The 6,433-nt window shown below is 50.1% G+C and overlaps 1 long non-coding RNA gene across 1 annotated transcript in view; it reads right to left on the bottom strand.

The window, feature by feature from the left end:
* Positions 1–3,050: 3,050 nt before the first annotated feature.
* The window catches only part of LOC126515382 (uncharacterized), a 12,068-nt gene continuing 8,685 nt past the window's right edge, over positions 3,051–6,433 (bottom strand). Inside the window, exon 3 of the long non-coding RNA XR_007595840.1 lies at positions 3,051–3,304. This is a non-coding gene — a long non-coding RNA (uncharacterized lncRNA). The remainder of the gene's footprint in view (positions 3,305–6,433) is intronic.

Raw genomic sequence — 6,433 nt, 5'->3', positions numbered from 1 at the left:
TGCATATAGGCACTGAGCTGGCCTGTGTTCCCTGGGACAAGAGTATCACACAATCAAAAGAAGATTTGAAGATGGAGAGTTTTTCTAAGGAACCGGAGACCCCAACATGCACATATACAGACACACAAGCACACAATACACACACACATACATACATGCACATACACAAATGCACATACAACCACATAAGAGTCCACAAAGATATCTCTGCACACATGCACAAGAGAATTCATACAAAGCCACACATACACACACGTGTGCACATACACGTACCAGAGCTAAAAATGTTGGGTAAAGATACATCTTTCCACAGTATCTCTCCCCTCACAATTGAATGTCTGAAACCCCCACTCCCAGGTCACAGGAGATGGACCTGTCCGAGGGTCTTCTAACGTTGGCTTCACCACAACCTCAGCTTAGTATTTGCTATTACTACTCCATGCCAAGGAACTCTGTCTCGGTAGACAGAAGATGAAGCTAACCTCTGAGAAGTGTTTCCATCTGGGACTTGGAATGACTACCCTCCTTCACCATGCCATTTCTCGTCTTTCCTTTGGCTAGAAACTGATTTCTGCGTGAATGCAGGGGTCTCATCCGATGGGCAGTGCAGCCCTTTTCACATCTCTGGTATTCCCTGCAGAGCTGTGATGACCGCAGTACAGCTGCAGCCTAAGCTGTCACTCCCGAGCTTTACGGTGCTTTGCTGCATTAGAGCAATGCATGCTCCCCCTTAGCTCAGGTGGAATGCAAATGAGCTACAAGAGGTTATGGAAACATTGACTTCACATTGCCTTGCAGATGCAGCATTCCACACCAGGGGCCTAAGCATCTTCCTGCATCTCATCTCCCTGCACCACCCTGAACCACCCTGCATCTCCCTGTATCTCATCTCCCTGCACCACCCTGCACCACCCTGCATCTCCCTGCACCACCCTGCATCTCCCTGTATCACCCTGTGTAACCGTGTGTGGTTCAAGTCTCTTAGTGAACAATTGCGGGCTTTGTTTAGTTTCAGACCCCAGTGATGGCATTAGACAGATGTGTCCCTGACCCAACACTGTCCTTAGCTGTCACTTCTCTGGGACCATCCAGTCCACAGTACAGAATCCCTCAGAGGTGCTTTCAGCCGGTGGTGGCCATTATTTGACATTTACCGGCACAACAATGGTGTTAAGTCATGGCACAAGACTCTGTGTGTGTGTGTGTGTGTGAGAGAGAGAGAGAGAGAGAGAGACAGAGAGACAGAGAGAGAGACAGAGAGACAGAGAGAGAGAGAGAGAGAGAGAGAGAGAGAGACAGAGACAGAGGGAGACAGAGACAGAGACAGAGAGAGAGAGACAGAGACAGAGAGAGAGAGATTGATTGATTTTCTGGGTTACTGCAAAGGGTGGGTGACTTGCTGAACCTTCCAGAGGGCCCTTCCGGCTTCGTGACCCGTAGGCAGCCCTCTACGTCAGCAGAGCCAGAGCTGTTGGTCTCACGGGCTCTAAGGCTCTGAGATTCACCTGCAAGTGCTAACATTCTGTCAGTGTTAGCCACCTAGGTACCGATTACCCCGACCTAGGGGAAGGAAAGACATGCTGTGCGGGAAGAAACCTCTTGGCCTTACAAAGGTCACTGCCAACTGCTTTGTACTAGCAGAGACGCCCCCATCAGTCAGAGACAACCTGTCACCTGCTGGATATGCAGTCTGTGTGACAGCCAGGCTGAATAAACACTTGATCAAGTGTGATCTGCAGGGGAAGACTCAGCTGAGACCCCCAAGAAGGGTGGTGGCTCTGGCCCTGACTGGGAGTTCCCTCTATCCAAAGACCTGGGAGTCGCTCTGTGCGCTAGAACCCAGTTTGCGAGCTTCGGGCAAGGGGCTGGAGGTTGAGAATACAGACAGACGCAGAGACGGACCGACACACAGACCTTTAAACACTGATACCAAAAGCCCCAAGAATGCTCCTTTGTGTTCAGGGGCAGATTATATAGAGATAGCCACGCTCCAGCCAAACCCACCAGAAACCACTCTCCTGCCATCAGGAACTCCTGAAGGTCTCGTGCTCAGAGCAGCTGTAGGCACTCAGATCAGGGGAAAACAAGTTGTTTACAAGAAATTCAGGATCTGGGGTCTCACTGCTCCCAACAGAAATGAGTAGAGCCACCTAGGTACCGAATGCCCCCACCAAGAGAAAGGAAAGACATGCTGTGGGGGAAGGGACCTCCTGACCTTACAAAGGTCACTGCCAACTGCAGGTCCATGGAGCATCTCCTGCAGGACATCTGTTGGGGCGGATCTGTGCAGTGCTGGCTCTTCTGGAGGCGGATCTGTGCGGTGCTGGCATTTCTAGATCAGGGTGACGCTGGGGCCAGTATCTGGAGATCAGGCCATGTGACGGTCAGCTGCACCACCATCCAGCACGAGGGACCGTCTGTTTCCAGGTGCTGCCCATAAGAACCTTCAGACCCTGGAATGCAGGGGCAAAGGGAGGGAAGTACCTCCTTGGGCCTGCTGTCAACTCCCAAGTCCGTTCTTCTTTGAAATGAGGACACCAGCATTCCAGACAAGGTGGGAGGCACGCTCCTGGAGAAATCATCAAAGAATACGGCTGTGCTTTAGAATAGAAACTCTGTCTTCCATCTTCAGGAGGAGGTTTCGGGAGTGGCTAGGCTCACAACTGCTACCCCTCAGCTGTCTGTCCTTTGGGGACTGAATACCTCCAGAAGATGCCTCACTTCACACTTATATTTAAAGTCCTTCTCGTCATTCCCCATGTCTCTCTGTAAACGGCCAGGGTAGCTTACAGGGTACAGAATCACATAGCTTCTGTGTGCCCCAGACAGACCCAACTCCTGAAGAGAGTGGTGGAACTTTCTAGCTGGAATGGCCCATATCCAGGAGAGCGCTCATCATTTGGGCTTGTATTTGCCCGCTTTGTCAGTCTCTGAAGGGCTGGCTGCCGGGGAAGCTGTGAAGAACACAGGAACGTGAAGGCTTTCACATGCACAGGTCCTAGCGCCACGAGTCTGTGACCTTGACATGTTCTGATGGGATGTGACCCCGTTTTTGAAATCCATCTTTTCCCCCAGTTGTAGTAACTTGACTGCATTTTCCAAAGTTGGGACCCCTAGCAAGCTCATCATTCTAGGAACCTGGGGCAGACATGAGGAAAAGTCCTTCTACAGCTGGTGCCTTTTAGATGCTCCGTCCAGTATTCACCCCACAGGATCCTCAGATGGCACCAACTTTTTCCGGACCTCCCCACCCTCTCTTCAGGGTATCCTCTCTTCATTTTGAGTGGAAGTCCGATCGGGGTGACTAGGGGAGGGGGAGAGATAAAGGAGAGAAAGTCCACCTTTGGGAGACATTGTTTCTTTCCCGAACACATTTGATCTTAACGCAGACAACAGAGAGTGAATGCATTTTCTTGATGCAGAAATTTAAATTCACTGCTTACCTTCTGGAAGGAGAGAGCCTGGGGGAGAACGACTGACTGAAAGTGATAACTGTGTTGGGGAGCGACGGGGAGAAAGTGGTGGAGGATGACAGAGGGCGAGGTGGGGGGCAGAGATGGAGAGAGAAGACGCTAGAAGATAGAACAGAAGGGCGGAGAGAGGGGCAATGTCAGACAAGTTTGTGCTAGGCAGTGTCTGCCACAGGGGTGTGTGCAGGAGGCTTGGTCTCCTGGCCAATGTGGAGAGATCGCTGCATATGAGGGCGCCAACCACTCAACAGACTAACTCCTTGATAGATTAATAATATTATGGCATTATCAGAGGTGGTACAAAGTAGGACGTGGGGCCTACCTGGAGGGAGCGGACCACTGGGGCTGCACCCTAGAAAGATCCACTGCCTTTGGCCGCCCTGGGTCTTTCTAGCTCACTGCTTCTCAGGTGCTATGCAGTGAGCAGTAGAGTTCTAGCATCCCATCACCACGCACAGACATACACACATACATACACACACACAGACATATGCACACACAGACATACACGCACACAGACATACGGACACATACATGCACACACAGACATACGCACACACATACACACAGACATATGCACACACAGACATACGGACACAGACATACACACACGCACACAGACATACGCGCACACAGACATACGCGCACACAGACATATGCACACACAGACATACACGCACACAGACATACGGACACATACATACACACACAGACATATGCACACACAGACATACACGCACACAGACATACATACACACAGACATATGCACACACAGACATACATGCACACAGACATACGGACACTACATACACACACAGACATATGCGCACACAGACATACATGCACACAGACATACGGACACATACATACACACAGACATACATACACGCACACAGACATATGCGCACACAGAGACACAGACACATACATATACATACACACAGACACACACAGAGACATACATGCACACAGACACACGCACACACAGAGACACGGACATATGCACACACAGAGACACAAACATACATACACACAGACACACACAGACATACATATGCACACAGAGAGACAAACACATACAGACACACACACAGATATGCACACAGAGAGACACAAACACATACATATACACAAACACACACACAAATAATAAAAGTAAAATAAAATAAAATAAAATAAGGGACCTTGCTGGGGCAGCAGGATGGCTGTGATGGCAGTGGCTGAGAGTGAGTGACAAGCATTAGATGTGAAGAAGGTTCTAGAATGGCATAACTTGAAATAGACTATTCCATGGTAACGACCATGATATTGGAAGCCAGCAATAGACAACTGTATCCCCCCTAGAAATGAGTCTATGGCCGAGAATGAGCTCCTGGAAGCCACACTTGTATAGAATCACAGTGGTAATATATAAACCACTGAAGTAAAGTTCAAGAGGTGTGTAAATGCCACCTCATCTTCGGTATTAAAAATGCCATTTTAAAGTATGCGTTGTGTGGGTGGGGCTCATGAATATTAAATATCAGACCTTGGACAGCACCAATCAGCATGTTCAGAATCTTACAGCCCTGCACGGAACTGTACAGACAGCTACCCAGGCTAGCCCTGGCCCCTGAGCCTCATCTTACAGCCCTGAACAGGACTCTGCAGACATGTTACCCAGGCTACCCTTGGCCCCTTGAGCCTCATCTTACAGCCCTGAACAGGACTCTGCAGACATGTTACCCAGGCTAGCCCTGGCCCCCTGGCCCTCTGAGCCTCATCTTAGAGCTCTGAACAGGACTCTGCAGACATGTTACCCAGGCTAGCCCTGGCCTCTGAGCCTCATCTTACAGCCCTGAACAGGACTCTGCACACATGTTACCCAGGCTAGCCCTGGTCCACTGAGCCTCATCTTGGAGCTCTGAACAGGACTCTGCAGACATGTTACCCAGGCTACCCCTGGCCCCTTGAGCCTCATCTTACAGCCCTGTACAGGACTCTGCAGACATGTTACCTGAGCCTCATCTTGGAGCTCTGAACAGGACTGTGCAGACATGTTACCCAGGCTACCCCTGCCCCCCGAGCCTCTATCAGCCAAGGCCCTCAGTGGGTGCCAGGAACAGTCTGCCACAGTCATGGGTAACGGGGGGAGGGAGGGGGGGTGGAGAGGATGGAGGATGGGCTTCTCTGCAGCCATGGTGGTGGCTCCGCTCAAGCACAAACTCGCCTCTGATTTCGGCACCCAGTGTGTATTTTTCCAGACAACTGAGTTCTGTTACACAGCTTTGGTGACCCTATGCCACACCCCTCTATGACTTCCATCTCCAAACCAGTCAATGGCCATTCCACAGTCCTGTTTGTCTGTGGGTCAACAGAACTCACTCATTCCTTGTACCTTAATTTGACACACATTTATTGAGGACCTGCTGTCTTGGATGCTGGGTTTAGTTATTGTCACCTACTTCCAAGTGGAAAGCTTCTACTGAGGGTAGAAATCAGACACCATGGATTAGAATAGAATGTTCTGGTCTCACAAATATAATCAGAGCCCTATTAAATACGAAGAAAGATGGGGGGCTGGAACACTGCGTGCTGCATGCTGGGCTGAGAACCTGAAATGCCTCTTTGGGGTCCTCGTGGACTTCTAGCCGATCTCCTGTAGTCTGAGTTACCCCCCACCCTATGACGCTGTAACCACTGCACAGCACCCAGTGGGTAACGCATGCGCAGACTCAGCTCTTTCCCTGCTTTCCCGGAGCACAGCAAACGGTGCAGATGGAGACCTAAATGAGACTCAGCCGTGACCTCAGGGGACTCACAGGGCAGTGCAATGCGCTGTGTGCGTTCCTCTCACAGAAGAAACCTGGTGGAAGAAACCACCTTGTCCTTGTGGCTTAGGTATGAAGTGTTCCCTGTCCGAGTTTCATCCCTATCGCTCTGACAAAAAAAAAAAAAAAAAAAAAAAAAAAAAAAAAAAAAA

Source organism: Alexandromys fortis, unplaced genomic scaffold, assembly GCF_014885135.2.
Source record: "Alexandromys fortis isolate MF-2015 unplaced genomic scaffold, M_Fortis_MF-2015_v1.1 scaffold_160, whole genome shotgun sequence".
Lineage (NCBI taxonomy): Eukaryota > Metazoa > Chordata > Mammalia > Rodentia > Cricetidae > Alexandromys > Alexandromys fortis.
The sequence above is the reverse complement of the archived record's forward strand: the minus strand, read 5'-3'. Positions and strand labels throughout refer to the sequence as shown.